Below are 20,283 nucleotides of genomic sequence, written 5' to 3'. Positions count from 1 at the left end.
TAGGTGAGATTTGCATAGATGGTCAGTCATTAACTCTAGTTATGGTTTTGCTGGTCTTCACTGAAAACAAGCACTATGCAATCACACCTGTTACTGGAGCTGTAACTAAACCAATCATAGCACTATTCCTCTCTTAGGCAGTAGTTAGCTTGCTGACAGCAGCCATCAGAGGTGACCAGTTACAAATCAGGGCTGTGCTGGAATCGGTAACCAAATCAAATTACATCACTAATTCTCACTGCTAGGCTGCTGAAGCATCCTTTTACTCAAACCCACGTAGTCTTCACAATCTGGCCCAGGAAGTGACACACTGGTCCACCATAGTCAAGACATACTGTATGCAAATTGCAAAAATAAGCATAAATTCCTGCATGTATATCCTTTTTTCTCATTCACAAACCATCAAAAACAGCAACAAAACCAACAAAAAACAAACAAACAAACAAACAAAAAAAAACATTTGACAAAAAATAAATGAACATGATTTCCAAAAGTTTGCAGATTTCCCTGGTCGTACTTTGTTTTTAAAAACAGATTAGGTGATTCTTCACCTAGAAAAGATTTAGAAGCGCTGTCTTCCACAATCAAACATGTTTATTAAACAGATTATTATCTTTCCTGCTTTAAGTAGTTTCTAGCATTTTGGTGCCACAGAGGAAGAACAGCAGCAGGTTTAGTTATTAATAATATGTTGTCATGACAATTTTTTTTTGCAGTGTTGGAAAAATACTCTCAGATGCATTCTAGGTACAGCCAACATTCAAGGTAGTTACAATGGCAGATTTTTTTGCGGGGGGGGGAAGGGTGATAAACAGTTGGAATTGTTCTCTCCAGAAGTTGGGAAGATTTTCTGGGCAACGAATTTGTTTGCATTTGTAATTGTCCATTCATATAAGTAGACCTGTGAGATTTTATAAGGTTTGTGAGTATGAAGGAGAGCACAGTATTCATAACATTGTTGAGATTTCTGTTTATTTACATGTTTACGAATGCAGACCAATTTCTTTGAGAACTTCTTTTTGTGCTAACCTTGGACTCAAGAATTCAAATGACAAATTCTCAGATAAAACCCTGCAATTCCCCAGAGAGAAGTCAATGTCAATATAACAAATATGCTAGGAATTTCTGTTTTGAAGAGTGGCATCATCTAACACAAGAGAGCTAAACAGGTGGATGTGGCGTTAGACTTCCATCATCCCTAAACTGCATGCTGTTTTTCAAGGCAAAGGATTGGATATTAGCCAAATGTGACTTCCATTCCATCAGAGTAGTAAGCGTTACATCAGAGGAGGTCCCTTTAGAAAAGCAGAGTTACATTTGAAACTATTTACATACCCACTATATTAGGGTTCAAGAAAACTGCAAAGCCATACAAATTTCCCACTGTACACGATGGAAATCACACCATTTGGAATAGGAAGTGGAGTCCACCTTTTAAACTCTTTACCTGCTTGCTGCATATCACTTCAGCATCACGATCTACCCTCGGGTAATCAGATACTCCGGTCTCCCATTTAGTCTACTTTATATGAGAAATAAAAATTCACTGAAGGAATGCACTTCTACAAGTGTGAGGAGGAGATAGACTGACTCTACTGCCAGATATTGGTACAGTAATGTGAAACAAGGAGAGGTCCAAGTCTATGGACAAATAAATATTTAATTGTTTACCGAAAGTAGAAGGGCTTCTACAAGAGACATTTTACTTACAGCTAAGAACAGTATATAGTGGACTGGGCCTTTCTCAGGGCAGACCCATCCTTGAGCTCAGGCAAGATGGTAAGAGGAAAGCAAGCCTCCTCTTTGCTGCATCTCTGTGTAGGAGATATGGGAGGAGATTTTCTTCTTATTTTCTTTTAGGTTGGTAAAATCTGCCTCCATTTTTCATTGAATCATAAAATCACTGAGGTTGGAAAAGACCTCTAAGATCACCAAGTCAAACCACCAAACCATCCACACTGTGACCACTAAACCACCGTCCCTCCATATCACACCTACCCTCATCTTGAACACTTCCAGGGACAGTATCTCCACTGCCTTCCTGGGCAGCCTTTTTCTAATGCATTAGCACTTTTTTGGAGAAGTTTTTCTAATATCCAACCTGAACAAGGGGAGCCTGGTGCAACTTAAGGCCATTACCTCTCGCCCTATCGCTTTTACCTGAGAGAAGAGGTCGACCCACATTTCGCTACAACCTTCTTTCAGGGAGTTATGGAGAATGAGAAGACCACCCCTGAGCCTCCTCTACCAGAAATAGCTCTACTTTCAGCAAGAACAACTTAGTGCATCTCAAATCACTCCCTGGCAGCTGGGCATGGACATAAGTAAGACATAAATAAGCAGTTAGCAATAATCTACCTGGGAACATTTGGCTTAGCAGAGGTCTTCCACTGTATCAAATAGGTATTTGGCATTTAGCAGAGAGAAACTCTTGGCTCTCTGGTAATCTCACTGGTGAAGGAGCAAAATTTCTTAGCATGGAACTTGTGAAATATGTTCGCCTGGATGAAACCAAAATCTTTACTATATTTTCAGTGTTTTTTTTTAAGGGCGAATTGGTTGGGGAGGGGAAAGATTGGACTTCGTACTTCTATGTGGGAGACAGTGTTTATATTTTACAGCAAGGCCCTGTATGCTTGTGCTTTCTGGGGATGTAGGAAGGGGAGGCAGAGATCTTGCTTATATTCTGCATATCTGGAGGAGAACAATGCCCTACTGTGTTGGGTGAAGTGAAGACTACTGTTAGATATATGTGGGTAGGGTTTATGAGTACTGATAAGGTAGCTCAGTTTAAGCTGAGCAGACCAAAGTGTTGTGTGTTCAGAGTATTTTGGTTCTAGCTCTGAGCAAAGGGTTACGTGCAATCCTGGCCACTGCAGGAAAGAGGGCTGCCTGTGGTGGCAATGCCAGATATGCTGAGATGGACACTGTCTGGCTTACAAATTCCTACAAGTCTCACAGGAGTTCAGGGACCTCAGTACTAAGCTATAGCCACACAGACCATGGCAGCAACAGGATTCATGGCATGCTGATGGATGGCATACTTTTTGGAAAGAGAAAACAGTGGCCTTCTGCCATCCAAAAATATCTGAAGTTGAGAAAAAGCTGTAGATCATGTATGTGATTGAGGCCTATGTCAGAAAGAAGAGATGATGGAAAGGAAAGCATGGTCAGCAATGACTCCAGAAGGGTTAGATGTCTCCATTTGAAAAGACAAAGGAATTGTATGGCATGTCTTCCCCTCTTAAACTTTGGGAAGAGAAGCAAGATTTTACATGTGGGTAGTGGATAACCAAGTAACAGATGGCTGAGAGCACACATAGTGGATGGATGCTGCCCATACAACAAAATCAGGTGGTGTGTGATGCACATGATGCCTGAGCTGTGCTGGTGTCCTGATCTGCATAGCACAAAGAGCTGCAGTACAGCTGTTACAATGAAGTGCGCTCCAGCCAGGATGTGGTTGCATGCTCCAGTAGGCATCTGAGCATCTGGAAACCTGAAATACCATGTCTTCATCCCACACTGAGTGATTTTTTTTTTCCTCCACAATCATTTTGGGATGGCAGAGGTCCTGGCTGCAGTACTAAGAGGAGTTTCTGCACAGAGGATCAGGTTGCAGCACTGCAGCAGCTGATGCACAGAGAAGATGGCTGCGATCAGCTTGTGCTTCCATAACATATGGTTAAGCCATGAAGGACTGCAAATACAATCTCTACTGTGCGACCAACCATAGACATTTCAACCACTGCTGGGCTTTTATTGCAGTGTACTTCTTGTACAGTTGTGATCGGTGTACATTCCCAAGCCTTGCTAACACTATGTATGATGGAGGATTAAAGTATACCTTGGGTTCCTGAACACTGAGTGTTGTCCCGTGGCTATGGTGTGGAGAGATGACCTTGCCAAATATTAACTCTATTCAGGAATAACACCCTAAAACCCACTTATGCTGTGTGACCAGGTGACATGAAGTTCATAAGGCTGAATTGTATTTTTTTAGAAAGGTAGTCTTTTATATTAGAAAAGTGATGGTCTTGGAAAGAAATGGACAACCTACCAAGCATATAACTCCTTCCCAGGCAGAAGCAAAAGCAACGATCAATAAGCATATCCCTTAAATCACATCATGTAATCTAAAGAAAGATTGGATCTTTCCCTGCACACCTTTCTTATCTTATTTTTTTTTTATCAGGAAAATCTAGTTTTGTGTGTAAAGGGACGATCTTAGCACAAAGTATGGGTATGTGCCCTAACGCTCTGTTCCTGGCGTTCCCCCAAGCAGAGCTGCCTCAGGAAGGCTGCCCATCGCTGAAAGAGTTAAGAACATCTTGTCAAGGATATGCAGTTATCTGGAACTTTTGTTTATACAGGGAGGCAATAAAACATGCAGTGCCTCAGACCAGTGTAAGAAGGGTCAATACAAGCTCCAGCAGTTGTATATAAATTAACCTTTTAAGTATGGCCTAATCCATAATGATTCATTGACAGGAATTATTCCAGGAGGCTGAGCTGCAACAAATTGTAGCAGTTGTAGCTAACTACGGTACCTCACAGCTGCTGAGAGCTCGGCTGCCTCTTAAGATGAGGTATCTAAGGGAACATTTTAAAAGGCTTTGACAATGTATTTCCACAATACTTGTTAGAACTAGGACGTCTCCAATGATCTTATGTTCCTAAAGTGGAATAAAAGCATGAGGAATCTGAATGTATACATGAAGGATGTTTTGAAAGATTTTTGCTTTTACTGTAGCGCTGACAGAATATGAAAAGGATGCTTCACTCCTACACACTGGAGTGGTCACCCAAGAGAGCTCATTTCTTCTCCTCACTAGGATTTAGCCAGGATAGTGCAGTGAGTGTTTGAGCTGAGAAGCCTGCAGCGTATTTGCAATTGTCAGAATTAAAAGTGAAGGAAGACAAAACAACCTCTCCACTCCCACCCTCTGTCAAACACGCCTAATGAATAGCTCTACATGCACTGTATCAGAAACCCCAAACATTGACGGCAATGCAAGGCACTAATTTGTTATCATATCTGACAAATTGTCATCATGGTTCCACTCCTTCAGAGGGTGTTGTGCGTGTGACCTGGGGAAGGGCTCTCAGGCTCGAGCTAATGGGTGTATGACTTGGAACAGAAGATGATGTGCCAAGATGGGAACCACAGAGTGGGCTGCCAAAAAAGAACAGTATAATTATCTGTGCATAATTCATGGCCGGAGAATAAGCTTTCCTCCAAAGTTGTCTGCTGTAGAGCTGTACCAGATTCATGGCTTTTTCAGTGAGTATTCACAAAGTAGTGACAATCTGTGCAGAAATGTTCACTTCTCCAAACTTTTTTTTTTTTTTTTTTTGGACTAAAATAGACATTTCTGTAGCACTCTTTGCTCTCAGGACCGGTCTGTTAAGACAAGTGATGACTCACAGAAGTATATTCTTACTTTCTTGGTTAGTTACTTATCTCTCCCCTCACCCTACCTAATGCCTTCGCTGATGATATGTGAAAAAAAAAAACAAAAAAAAAACCCCAACCCTCTGCAACAAAAAGCACTAAAAATGCAAACTGCTGTAAGAGTATTGGTTCACTGAATGTGGCTGCTGTACTGTGACAACAGCGATCCGAGTTCTCAGCTTCTCAGGACAAGCACACAGACAATGTGAACCAGAGAAAAAAAGTCCTTTAACTCCTAGCAGTTCTGAATTTAGGTAGCACAAATTGCCAGTTCAGAGTCTCCTCACCAGGTGGCAAGGTATAAAAGCACCTGTGAGAGCTCACTTAGATAGCCCATAGTTTTCCCAGCTGTTGCTGGATTTTGCAAGAGTTGTTTGGTTCTTCCACTGTCACCAGAGATGCCACTTTTTCAACACTGGTATGGGTGAAGAATATTTGATCTCGTCAGCAACTAAAAGCTCTTTTCCAAACTGTGGTCATTTTTTGGAAGGAGAATCAGCTTCCAAAAGAAAATGTTCAGGAAATTCCTTAGGTAGAAAGTCCTTCTGGAGGAGATCAGGGTTAAGGGCTGAATGTCCTAAATGGCTATTTCAAATGGGAGGGAAAAGACTCACAGAGAAAGGCAACAGAGATGGAAAATGTTCCCATAACTACTGGCAAGGAAGATACAGGTTTTGCTTGGGCACATTTCTCTTTGAAAGCTGTTTTGTAAGGGTAGACAAGGAAGAGGTGCCAAATTCATAGGACAACGAAATTTGAAAGAGCTGGCAAAATATGTGGAATTGAATTAAATTTGACAAAATGTCACATTGCTTTAAGGCTTCTCATGGTGTCCTGAACTGTTTTTGCTCCATGTAGTGCAGATTTCCTGCAGGGCTTTGGCACCGCCAACTGCATCCCAAGCTGCTCTGAAGTGCTGCTGTGGCCATGCCTGAGCTGTAGGGGCCTGGACACAGGAACACTTCCCCCAAATAACTGGTGCTAAATTTCTTCTGGGGAAGGAAGCCTGGTGTAGGACCTCCTGTGGAAAGTCCTGGTGTTGTAGGAAACCTGTAAGCGTGTTCATGGGATTTTATGATTCTATGTCCTGATTCTAGTAGAGCACTTCAGCCAGTGGAATAGTTTATCATTTTAAGCATGAGCTTAATTGCTTCTCTGGATCAGATTGCTGGTTTATTGGTAGATGCTGCAAGACTTTCACTTTATGGGAGTGTTCTTGGAGGAGGGAAACAAAAACAGTCGCTCTGTACACGTTTGTGGAAAAAGAATAAAAACATGTGAGTATGCAATCAAAGTGAATTCCCATTTCTTTATCATGTTCACCAAACAAATCAGCGTAGCAATAAAGACCTAAGTTTACATGAGCAGAGAGGAACATGTTCTGTGGCCTATTAGTCTTAGTGAGGAAACCTCAGGGCATGGACACTTCCTTCAGTTGGCCCTCATGTGAGCGTCTTTATCAGAATGACCAGTAGCTCAGAGGGCAACAAGCTGGCGTTACTGGGGTGACTCCTGGAAATGCCCCACGGCCATCTTGATGTCACACTTGTGGTTGCTTTGGGGATAACCAGATGACTTCAGTTTCCAGAGAGCTTTCGTCAGCATTGCATTCACCGAGAGGAAATTATATATAAGAAAAAGCCATAAAAGTGCTGGAAAATCAGGTGTATACATGTAAGCAGACTCAGCATTGATCTAACGTAAATGGTAACACTTATGAGGCAGATAATCCAGTTTCTCATTGATCTTGGCAGGCGTAGTAGGGGGCAATATTTACATTTTGTTGAATTGCTCTTGGACAAATTTTCTTCACAATATCAAATACAAAGAAGCCTTACATTAACACCAGGAGAGCAGGGCTTTTCATTCATCTATTTTTGTAAAAATATATGGCCTTGTTCTCTACTCTGTTGCTGGTCTTATACTGGGATATCTGCACTGAGTCAAAGAGGTGGCAGCTACATCAAAGGCTGCAGCAGAGAAGAGTTGGACCCTGAATATTTGCAGCAAACAGCAGAAAGTTTTCTCCCTTTCTGAGTACAAAAGAACAAGGAATTATTATCCTTCTTCTCATAGCAAAACAGCAAAATCAATATTTCTTCCCTGGGCCATTTCTTCAGGCTTCCTTCTTTCCTGAACACTATGCTACTTCCATTCTGGAGATACCCTGCTCCTTTTATGAAGGGAGGAGGGAAACAAGAATTTCTGGGGAGCGGTTCTTCAGATGTGTGTTAAACAGAGAGAAATTAACCTCCAAAACATGTATTTTTGTTATGGCAGAATTCAAGCTCTGCAGATGTGTGTGTGTGTGATGGGACAAACCTGGACTGTCCCATCTCATCTGACCAGATTTCTCCTGCTGCCTGGTAAAGACCCTGACCTGTCCTTATGTCCGAGCAGAGAATGAAAGAAGAAAGGGGTCACCATCCCATTCCAGCACTTCTGGAGTCAGACAATGTCCAAGCGGATACCTCCAGCCCTCTCCAGGTAACATGGCAGGAGAGAATGGTTTATTGACTCCAGGAAGTCAATGTCCGAGGCATATCAGCATAAAACAAGACATTGTCTTAACAGAGAGCCACACCTAGAAGTATTACAGCCCTTTCCTGGGATCACCCAGCATGTGGTACACAAACCCAGCTAGCAAGACCCACAGTGAGAAGGGAAGAGCAAGTTTATAGAATAGCAGCTTGGAAAAAGAGCAAACAAGCCATGGAAAGGGAGACAAAGAAAAGTGCCAAACAGTCTTGTAGTAGTAGGGACACCAAAACCAGGTCTATTTGCAGAGCTGACCATGTGAGATAAAGACAAGAAAATCAAAGTAAAGAATTTTACTGCTTCACTGGGAATTATAGGACAAAACACAAGTGAGATGCTGTTGCCAGGAACGATGCCTGGAACACTGGAATAGCTGATAAAGGTGTTTGATTAGAATCCCAACCAAGCAGACAGAAGGAGACCCTGGAGAAACATTTATTTTTCACCCCACGACAAGAGGCAGGAGCTGAGCTATGTACCCACGTTACAGAGCTGCAAGAGCTGTGGCTCTGGGGATGTTAAACATCCCGTAAAAGAAGCCAAGATAACCTGTAGGACATGTAAACCCTGCAGGAAAGTATAAAAAGAAGAGATAGAGCCCCGGAGAAACACCTGCAGTCAGGAAGGGAACAGTTAACTATCCTGGGAAAAGGACAACCAACACAACAAGAGGTAGGGAACAACCACTGATAGCATGGGCAGCAGAGGCCAGGGCAGGTGCTCGATGCTGAAACAAGGAAGTCTGTAAGAAAACATGCAAGAAAGGTAGAGAAACAATTTTCTCTACCTTTCTTGCATTTTTAACTCAATCCTGCTGCTGCCTGGGGAATTAAAAAGCAAGAATCCCATCTGGTCTGTGAAGTGCGGCTCCATCAGCAGGAGGGACCCCGAGCACAGAGCACATGGCCAGGAGCCCCAGCACTGCCCTGCCTTGCTTTGGCAGCCAGGTCAGAGCCAGCTGGGCTGTGAAACCAGCCGCGATGTCGTTGGGAGAAGCGATAAGCAGCAATTTTCACCTAGAGAAATGTGACCACGTCGCAGTGATGTACAATAAAACCATCTTGAGGTCAATGGGCAAGGAAGGCTGTTGATAATAAATCCATGAAACTAGAGATGTTATCGCTCGCCTTTTATAATGGTTGACATTCAAGATCACCACCCAGCACAGAGCACTGACCTGCCTGCAATCACAGGGCAAACCCTCGGTACCCTCATCTTGTAGGAGATGACAGTCCCCGTGGGCCACGTCTAGGTTTCCAACAGGACTAAAGGGCACAGCGCTGCTCCCTCTGCCACGTCAGAAAAGATAACATTGCCCAGCAAACCTGGCCCAGACATTTTCTGCATTGTGACCAGAGACCTCCTGCCTGTACATTGCTGCGCTATGTGTATAAACATCAAACAAGGGAGAACACTCTCCATACTGACATGGTAGCATTTTCCACTCACTTTTGGACACGTGTGAATGCATACACAAGGCTCCAGACAGAGATTAATCGAGTCCAGAGCCTATATGTTGCTGTTTTAAAACGTGTATTGGATATTTTACAAACAATATTATACTGCTAAATTACATAATCATTAAAAATACATATTTCTTAGCTTGTATTTGTAATAGATGGCTAAATTTGTGGTTTGCATGCTGCGCCTGGCACAAGGCCACGTGCTTTCACGCATCTTGTAGATGATGAGGTTGAGTTCTGAAGTCAGTTGTACCATCCTACAAATGAATCAATACCACCAGACCAGGTAAAATCACAGTGGGACCAACTGCCTCTTTGTTTGGCATCAATATATGTAAATATCTGTATCTTTCTGAGCAGCTATTTGGATATTTCACAGAAAATGACATACTGGAACTATCAATAAAAGGAAGATAACTTAGACAGTAATCATCACTTTCTGACAGCTGAAATTTCAAAGGAACCAGTGGTGCCTTTTTTACTACAGAGTAACAAAACATTATATACTTAAAATCTGACTTTTGCTCTTGAAATAGTTCAACTGACCTGTGCTAAAGGCACGTGCATAAAATACTTTAGGAAGTAACAAGAGAGCAACAAGCAGAGATTTAAAATGTTGTGTCCTTTCCAATAGATATGAAAGAGTGCAGGTAACTTTACCCTAAAACATAGCTTGTTGAACATCTGCTTCTTTATCCCAACACATACTATGTAAAGAATTACATATATATTTAATTGTGCGTATCTTTTGTAAATGCAAATTTTGAACACAATTAAGGTCAGATCCACACAACAGCTGCAGACAAAAACACAGTATTTATTTCTCTTTGAGCAGTTGTGTTTCTCAATATTGTTCAGTGGAGAATTGTGGGATGTTTTTTATGCTGGTAAAATACAACTCAGGTCTGAGAAGAATCCCTTGCGAAAAGCAAAGTTTTCAAAGAGCAGGTGGCAATTTCCTTATCCTATGGGCAAGAATATCTCTCACTGATTATAGCTAATTGGGGAGAATGAGGGTTGAACCTTTTTATTGTCCTCAGTAAATTCACCTGTGATGCAGACTGCTTCCAGCACAGCTCTGGTTCTGAGCTGTGTTTGGAAAATCCTTCTGTCACAGCTCTGTTTAAATAAATACAACAAGCTCTCTAGGACTGTACGGTGAATCTATTCTAGTTCTTGTTGGCTGATTTCTTTGGATCTGCTAAGAAGGTGATAACATCAGTTTTGTTTCTTTTTAACGCTTTAAAGGAAGCTTTGTGTGATTTTTGCCAATGCTGTGAGAAGTTTAGAAAAGAGGTAGGGAGGTGATTTGAACTGTGGCTTCCACACCTCTTTTTGAGGGACCACAACAGGGTCTGGTTGTGCAGCACCTAGGTCAGATTCTGCTGCCCATATTATGCAGGCAGCCTCCAGCCTTCAAATGGACTGCGCCACAGAGCTTGAGAGCAATGGGCAGCTCTGAGAAAACCGGATGGTTTTAACCCTGAGTGCAGTCTGAAAACCAAATGGTCCAAATAGCTGCAGAATGATTAATAGTCCCAAAATGCCTGAAGCAAAGAGCAAGATGGCAGCCACAGCCACTTGGGATCTGTGAGGTAAGCCTGAAGCTCGGTGCACGCGACTGAAGAAGTATTTACTGTCTTAGTTCCTTTTATCATATTTTATGTAATGTCCTTTTTATTTTTTTTTTCCCTGGAATGCTGAGGCTTTGCTTGGCACAGTTTGGGCTTTTGGCACATTTTAATTTTTTATTTTTTCCCAGGGAGTTTGGAAAAACTCTTTTTTTAGATGTGAAGTTTGTTCTCGAGAGGGGGGAAAAAGAAAAGCCCAAATCTTAATAAAATCTGAAGGTGGCAGCAATGAAGTAGCAGCAAAGCTATGCCTGGAGCTTTTAGGGCAGGTTTGCAGCGTGAAATACCGAGATTCCCAACCCATTGCTGAGCTGAGTTTGCAAGGTCTCATGTCACAGCCCTGACAAGAGAGCTCTGCAGACAAGAGGAAGGTGGCATACAGAGGTGTGCACGAGTGCAGGTTTTGTTTGTGGAAAGCTGATGAAAATATGCTTCTAGGCATAAAGGTACTACTGCGTTTGTATTTTATATCCCCTGTAATATCAGCAAGACGTATCGTGATGAAACTATAAATTGATTTGTGTGGGTTGGTCATCTCAGAACAATGTCCAGCCTGGTAGTAAAGAGACACCCTGTACCCAGGTTCAGAGATAAGGTGTCATTTGCTCTGTCAGAATAGCAGAAGTGTTATGTGAGGTCTGGGAACCCCACCTCTTCCCCTACAAGTCCTCTGGCTCCTCCTCTGGCTTTCCCTGAAGGACAGCACTGGGAAATCACTGTAGTTAACCTGCTAGTGCCAGGCACGTGACAGGGGGTGATAAAGCAGCAGCTCTTGCCCTGACCAACCAGCATGGGGTTAACCACAGTGATGCCCACCCTGAGGAACATGCCTGTGAGGTTTCACCATGACAGGGACACAGAACAGTTGAATATCCCAGCAGTGTGGCAGAAGATGGGGAATAGGAGATCCAAGTGCCTCATGGAAACCGTTTGAGATATCCTTCCAGATTGCCCAATACATCTCAGCCGTGACAGCAATGATGGCTGAGATGGGGTCTTTGTGGAGAGAATGTCCTGAAGCTTGCATCCTTTCCTAGCTGAGGGGAGAACTTATGGTGATATATGGTTTCCTCACGAGGGAGGGCAGAGGGGCAGTGATGATCTCCGCTCTCACACAGGGTCAGAGGGAGCAGCACGGGGCTGTGCTGAGGAGGGCCAGGCTGAGTATAAGGGAAAGGTTCTTCACCAGAGGGTGGTGGGCATGGAACAGGCTCCCCAGGGCAGTGAGCGTGGCCCTGAGCTGCTGGAGCTCAAGGAGCATCCGGACAATGCTCTCAGATGTATGGTTTGATTTCTGGGTGGTGCAGTGTGGAGCCGGGGGATGGACTCGATAATCCTTATGGGTCCCATCCAACCTGGGATAGTCTGTGATTCAACACAGCCCCGGGACTCCGCTAGCGCCTGACCTCCCCCAATTAGCCGCGTGATGGGCGGGGGGAGGGGGCTGAGGAGGCCCTCCCGGACGGCGTTGGGGGATGATTAGGCAGGGACTGGCAGCGTGCTCCTGCTGCTGTACTGCTACCACACAGCGCTTCACCGAGTGGCTGCAGAGGCGTAGCAGGCAAGCAGCAGGAGAGTAGGATGCCACATGGAGAGGAGGAGGAAAAGAGAGAGGTGGAGGAGTAGGCAGAAGGGAGATTCGGTATAACATGGCATGCCAGGCCTCCACTGCTGCTTCCCTCCCTCAGGCCTGCTCATCATGAATTTAATTTGCGCATGGGGTGAGGGGGATTTTGTTGGCATTGTTTTATTCTTATTCTATGTGCTCCTTTCCATGGCAAACACCGGTAGTGTGCTCATCGCCACGCGTAAAGCAGACGTGGTCTTGGGTGTACTTTAGGCTAAGGCCTCCATTCTGCAAACACATGAATAATCAAACATGCAAGAGGAATTAGTCATATGCTTAAAATGACACCTGCTTTTGTCTTCATCCCTCTTCTCCTTCCCCCTCCCAATATACTTTTGCTTCTGGATGGCTAATTTGAGCTCTGTGTAGCAATTACATTTTGAATTCAGAAAAGAGCCATCTTTTTAAAATCTCAGTTTAGAGGCTGACCTCATCTGCATGCATTCCATAAAACAAGCAGAATCCACGTATGCTTTCTTCCTATGAAGATTCAGAGTAAAACACCTTCTCTAGTAGGAAGGGTCAAGGCTTCAAATGGTGATTATTCACAAGGGCATTGCCATCTGAAAAGATGCGGCTTAACCTGGCTCAGAGGAAACAGGTCTTTGATTTTTAGGTGTGTACTTCGGCAGGTGTTTGTTTGTTTACTCTCCTTATGGGTGTTAATTTGCTCTCTTAACAATTTATATTTGGGAAAGCATGTGTTAATTTTTTTGAGCAATTTAGTGGAAGGCAGTGCCGTTACTTGTAATTCTAAAGGGGGATCAGAAAATTCACAAAGTTAGAATGAGTGCATGCATTGTTTTATATGTACGCTCTCTCTATATGTATATATCTGTTTAAAAAAGAGATTTCAAAAAACATTCCCGAGCTTTGGTGTGGAGGTTCAGAGTGACAGCTCCTTCCTCCTCAGTAGCTGCAACATCATTACCCAAAAATACAGCGACACGGGAGCTGCTATCCAAATGTAGCCCCTCAACTTTGTGACCACAAGTGGGTTCTATTTCAGTCCTTGCTTTTGAGGCTGCTTTTGATGAAGGGATCAGAGTTTTTCAGCTCCCTGCCATTACATGTTGCTGTTGACCTCTACCTACCTTTAGCTTTTAGAACTTTGTTTCCATTTCCATTTCTTTAGTCTGAAGGTTGGGGATGGGAATCTGTATTCTAAAATCCTCAATGCCAACCACTGTGTGCTGTTGTACCGCAGCTGACTTTTACCTCTGTACATTTCCTGTTGTCTTCCTAGATCTGAATTTTCCCAGGGATCTGCTGGAGGGTATGGCCTGTGGACCTGTACATCTTGGTGGTCTGTGGCAGAGCAAATCTCAACTTGATCAAATCAGCAGCAGAGCCTCAAGAATTACGTGGGCACGTAATGACCACTGATTTCGGTAAGAGGTAAGCCCTAGGCTGAGAATTTGTGCATGAGGTTTTTTTTTCTGGCTTGCTGTGTCTCCTTCAGAATCAATGTTCCTCTCCTTTGGGGAGATCTTAGGCTCTCTAAGGACCTACCTAATGTGTAGATTTCACTGTGTCAATTTGCTACAATCTCCAGCAAGCCACTGGCAATCCAACTCTTTAGTCAGATACTCTGCAATAATGCCATCCCATTTCTTCTCAGCTTTCCTGGAGCAACCTCCATCCCCACGCCTCACCAGGTTGTGTTCTTTCCCCTGTGCAGATAAGGGCAATGCTCAATCCGCCCCAACTGGCTGGGGCTCGAGAACCCTCATTTTCATCCACCAAAATCTGCAGCCTCACTTATTTCTAGACTACCTTTATCTTTCCTCCCTTCTGAGCAGATCATGGCACTGCCCTTGCTTGATCCCTGGACAAAGCTTCCAGCAGGCTGTCATAAATCTTTAGTCCATGTATCTCGTGTTATCTTCGAGTAGTCCAGGTTACAGCTTGGTAGCATAATACTGAGTAGTAACATGACAGTAGGCATTTTAATATGACTGAAACAGAGAGGTCACGATGCTGTGGGGAGGTGGACTTCTAGCAGCTAAAATTTGAAATCTTGTGTTTTATCTCCAGTCCCACAGCTTGGTAGGGTGTGACCTTTCAAGGTTATACAAGCACCTTTTATGCCTCCCTTTGCTTACCACTATGAGAAGTCTCTCAAGCATTGCCCACCTTTGTGAACTACCAAAGATGCAAGTGAGACATAAATGCAAAAATAATATTATTGATATTGTGCTGATATTTTTCCTAAGGAAATCACTGTTTTCAACAATGCAGAGCACGTGATTTCATATGTATTGTGTAATAATAGCCTTGTGTTGTGATGGTAAGTAGGGCACAGATACAGCTCTTCAGTGATGTACAGTACTCCTTCTTATCTTTAATTAAATGCTATTCACTTGTAGTGGAGCTTGTTCTGTGATTGCACATATTTACTGTCTCTAAGTAACTTGCCATCAAAGCCACTAACTAAACTCAGTGCCCAAACTGATTTGTGTCTTTTATCCCGTACTATCTCACACTATCCTGTTTCTTCTCTGTGTTATTTCCAGTTTCCATTCTAAATATTAAAGGGTGGAATTAAACACGTTTGTAAGATTTTCCTCCAACCATCTCTGCTTTGATCTAGGGACATGTACCTATCCAGCTCTCTGCCCTTCCCCAGAACAGTAACCCCCGGGGATACCATAGAGCATGGAGATGATACAATTTAATAAAGTCACAATAAAACATCCAAGGCCTTTCATACTTTTTCACTTTCTTTAACTCAATTTATTTTTCATTTCATGGACAGAGATTTAGTCCTGGTATTAGTTTATGATTTTGCTGAAAGAATTACCGAACACATACAAAAAGGAAATATTATTTTTATTATTTATTTCGTGCCATGTATACCATAGGAGGAAAAAAAAAAAAAAAGAGTTGAAATCACTTCAGTACCGCTGTGTTTTTCATTACAAAGTTATTACATATAGAAATTACTCCAAATTATCTGAAATGAATGGAAATTATGAGGTTTAAATTCCCCAGGTTACTGCAAGCACAGCACTGGAAATTTATTTTGTCATCTTGCTGAACATAATTGCTACAACAAAATTTCTTCCATTTTACAACTGCAGCATAACTTATTTATACCAGTGTTGTTGTAATTTTACATCAATAAGTTGCATGGGAAGGAGTACACAGGTGGTAATTGAAAACAATAATTTGTAGTGGGGTCCAGGTGGAACAGTTGGCTCAGGAAAGACTTTATTTGCTGCTCTGCAAACACTTTGCATCTCTGTGGCCATTGAGTATCATGCCTCTGAAGCTTTGGTCCCAGATGTGAGGTGGCTCAGTCACAGACTCATAGAATGGGTTGGGTTGAATGGGACCTCAGCAATCACCCCATTCCAAACCTCTGCCATGGGTTGGCTGCCATCCACCAGCACAGGCTGCCAAGGGCCCCATTCAACCTGGCCTTGAATGCCTTCAGAGATGGGCACAGCTCTCTGGGCAGCCTGAACTGCATTTTGAAGGGGCAGCTGAGGGATGAGGAATGACCAACCAACACTGTGTCACTGACCTGCAGCTCCCAAGCAGAACAAAAGCAGAGGTGTATGGGATGCAGTGAAAGCAGGATAGGGAAAGTGGCAAGTGTGACCCTGACATCAGGAGCATGTCTCTGCCATCACCACTGGGACCATCTCAAGGGGCCTGAGGGGAAAGGAAACCCAAAGCGGCACTGGGTATCCTTCTGTGTGCTCTGGGGTGGTGATGGCCAAGGCCATCTGCTGCCCATGCGGCACGACAGCCTTCAGTGAGTGCAGAGATAGGCGGAATTGCTTTGTCTGAGAGGATGCTGTTATTGGATCGTTTTCAATTAAGATGTGAGTAGTTGCCTGAGACATGAGCAACGACGTTTCACATTTATACTTTGCTCTACTCTTTATGAACAAGAATGTGTAATTTGGGTGCAATACACGAGCGCTCCCAGGCCAGGCATCTGCACTTCTCTGTTGTCAACAGGAATAATGAAACTGTAGAGGCTGCTGCTGAATCCAGAAACCAATGAATGTTCCTCTTTGAGTTCTGCCACCTGAGTTAAAATAATAATAACAACAACAATAATAATAATAATAGCAACAATGAAAACAACAGCCACCACCATGACTATATTACTATGAATGTAACCCTATTTAAATAAAATGAAGTGGGAAAAGCATAAAGGAATAAAGAAGAGTAACAGAGGAGGTGCCTCTCCTTTCTGATGTTCAGATTAAGATTTTCATGATTCACAAGAGTCGGCCTGGAACATCTCTGCCATGAGTTCAAGATGAAGATTTCATTGCCACGTTGAGAGCTTCGAGGCCTTTGTTATTTTAGATACTCCCAAGGTTTAAATCTTAAAATCATCTGAGAAAGCAAAGAGTAGAAATTGGCTGAAAGTTACAAACTTGCATTTGAAAGCAGAGGAGAGCTCTATGGCTCCTGTGTTATGGGATGTATGGGATGTTTATGTTCCAAGGACTATGTTTGGAGGAGGGGTTCTTTCTTCCCCTTCCCATGCCAAATGAGCTGTGCATGAAGCTCTGGATAGAGACACTGAGACAATGCTGTGCTTTTACATAATGGGGCTTCTTTTAAAAGTACTTTTTTTTTTTTTTTTTTTTTTTTTTGGAGGAAAATCTCTCTCATCCTAGTTGTCCTTCTTCTTTCTTTCTGTCTTTTTCAGTGAAACTGGTGCTAACGAGTGCTGGTTCCCAGAGCTCAGCTCATTGCATCAAGCAGCGATGGCACTTGCTTTCTAAAGACACAAACAATCCTTGGACTGGATTCGGTAGGGAACACGTGCCAGCTCTTTTTGAAACAGCCTCCCCAGCAACAGCAGATTTTGCCCATCTTCCTTCCATTTATTTTGTTTTTGTAAATAACGACGACGACCCCAGAGCTGTGTGGATGTCCAGGCGGCACCTTACTGGCATCCTCAGCAGACGGGGTGCTGTCAGTTTGTGCTCTGCGTGCCAGTGAGGTGTGCTCCCCTCCACCTGTGACTGTGGGAAGAAACAGGAACATACCTGTAGACTGAAGAAAGAAAAGGGGACCCAATCCTGCATTTTGTAAGATTATCTTATTAAAAGTAATTTTAAAAAGCAGGGTTTTTCTTCTGCTTGCTGGTTCTGTGGTTTTTATTTTTGCTTTTGCCTATTCTGACCAAAACAGAAAAAAAAACCTCAACATTGGAGACTAAAACTGGGCCCCAACCTTTGGGCAGCTCTCAGCACGGTTAGCACTTGGGAAGGGCTGGAAAATGAGGGGCTCTGCAAGGAGATAAAATGTAGGAATCAAAACAACGAACAGAACAAGCCAGAGCACTGGCCAGGCAGGGCACTTGTGGGAAGGCTCAGAATGGAAATGCTGAGGAAATCTCATTTCTGAAATTCACTCCTGGAAACATCAGTGAGTGACAGACACCAAAAACGAGGGGGCACCGCGTGTCTTGAAAGCACGGCACAAATCTACACCTGTTTTGCTGCTTTCCAGAAAGTGTCGGGCACGGGGCAGGGAATAATACACCATCCTCTCAAGCCTTCATTTCGCAGCACCCTAAAATATACCACTGTCATGGAAAAGAAAATCAAGTGAATAAACGTCCCAATTTATATATATTTGAATAGGTAACGAGAACAATTTTACTGTTTGCCATAAATGAAAAAAAAAAACCACCAAATCACTGCTCTGATTGAGGTTCTGAAGCTCTGTTTATGGCTGCAAAGCGATTTGGTACAAAAAAAAAAGAAAAAAAGAAAAAAAGAAAAAAAAAAGAATTACACATTTTGAGTTATTATATCACCCAGAAATTTGATGCCACTTAACTATGTAATTTTCAGAAATGATATAAAACCACTGCAGAAAAATATTCAGGGAAGCCCAAAAGACCTCTTTTTATCTTTTTTTTATGGGTCTAAAATGAGAACTCGCAGAGATCCTTGCACTGTGTGTGAAGGCTGAACTGCCACCTCGGGAGCTTTATTAATATGTATGTAAATATGATCTGGTTGGATCCTGTGCTTCTGTGTCTTTTCACAAGGTGGAGCGGCTAACGAAGCTGATCACATCCACACCCCGTGTTTATTCTTTCTTTCTCTCTCTCTCTCTTTTTCCCCAAGCAGCAACATTTAAAGATGCAAAGAGAATGAGGATAGCAGCCTCATTTATGTCAGACTGTCTCGACCCTCCTTCCTTCCTTCCTTCCTTCCTTCCCTCTCTCCTCTCCCCCCAGCTCCCAGATCCGTATCAAAAACAATTTGCTTCCAACTTAGTATGGGTCGGGAAGAAACTCAAATCACATCACACAGAATCTGCAGCTCCAATTTCTCTTCCACTGAAAAGTTATTTGAGCAAATGGGGAGAAAGTGGAAATGCATTCGAAATGCGCCCAAGTGCCACAACCAGCTTATCCTCCGCGAGGATATCGGGACTTCCTCTTCACGCTGCTATTTACATATCTATATCCGTGCCAAATTTTAGCTAAAGACGTTGCACGATTCCAAAAAGAAGGAAAGAAAAAGCAGGAAGCTGAGCGTGTGTGCGCAGAGGGCTCTTGACTCAGCACGCCCCATGTGTGGGGTGGAATGGAGTTATTCCTCATCACATCAGCCTGTTTTCCCCTATGACAAAGACGGTGCTCCTCGATGGGAACTTCTGCAACCCTTGGTGTATTGGGCAGACAGAGGAGATTGCCTGAATACAATCAGCACCTTAAATACAAGTGATTTCGTGCGTGCTGGTGTTTTTCCTTTTTAATTTAAAACAAGGCACAAACAGCAAATAGCACCCAGAGAGGTAGCCCAAAGCTTGCTCCCTTCCTGCAGGTTATGCTCTCGTTTTCTTCTTTACTTTTTTTTTTTTTTTTAACCTATTTTTTTGGATAAGGAGCAGCGACTCCCGGCTTTGGACAGGCAGCAGTGCTGGGCCAGGAGGGCACAGAGCAGGGGCGCAGCGCACGGCCCTTTCCCGGCTGCGGTTCGTGCCCGGCGCCCACGGCGGCACAGAGAGGAGCGATGCCCGGGGCAGCCCCCGGAGCCCCGGCCCCTCTGCGGCGGGGGGGGTGGGGGTAAAGCACAGCGTCGGGGCAGCTGCAGCTGGAGGCGGGTCGGGGGACAGGTCAAGGTTAGAGAGAGGCTGCTATTGATCTGGCTTTGAACGCGAGACAGAGAGAGCAGAGTGACTAAAGGGGGAGCTGTGAGACAAGACATTAACAGCTTTCAGTGCTAATGATCACAAGTGCCAGACAGGGGAGGAAAGAGGAGACTGAGAAATCACTTTGGAATTTTTTTTTTTTTTTTTTTTTTCCTATTGGGATGTGTTTTCGGAGGAGGAGGAGGCGGCAGCTGGAGGCTCCCCCGCAGCCCTGCCCGCAGCCGGGGCGGGAGGGGCAGGCGGTCAATCATTGCCGGCCCTTATCTCCAGCTCCGAGCCCCGCTGCGAGCCGCTGGTTAATCAACAGATGCTGCCCGCTAACTTCCCGGCACCGCGCTCCCCAGGGGTGCAGCCGCACTCAGCTCGCCCGGGAGCGGCCACGCTCTCTGCGGGCCGCACTTTGCACGCTCGAGGGCTGACAGT

General features: G+C 43.8%; 1 long non-coding RNA gene across 1 annotated transcript; it reads left to right on the top strand.

The window, feature by feature from the left end:
• The first annotated feature begins 10,509 nt into the window (after positions 1-10,509).
• Positions 10,510-19,559, top strand: LOC121110855. The gene is made up of 3 exons (XR_005860556.2): positions 10,510-11,051; positions 13,961-14,112; positions 17,393-19,559. It is a non-coding gene; the product is annotated as an uncharacterized LOC121110855 (long non-coding RNA).
• Positions 19,560-20,283: the final 724 nt, after the last annotated feature.

Source organism: Gallus gallus, chromosome 5 (assembly GCF_016699485.2).
Source record: "Gallus gallus isolate bGalGal1 chromosome 5, bGalGal1.mat.broiler.GRCg7b, whole genome shotgun sequence".
NCBI classification, from domain to species: Eukaryota; Metazoa; Chordata; class Aves; order Galliformes; family Phasianidae; genus Gallus; species Gallus gallus.
Note: the sequence above shows the minus strand (reverse complement) of the source record. Positions and strands in the feature narration are given on the sequence as shown.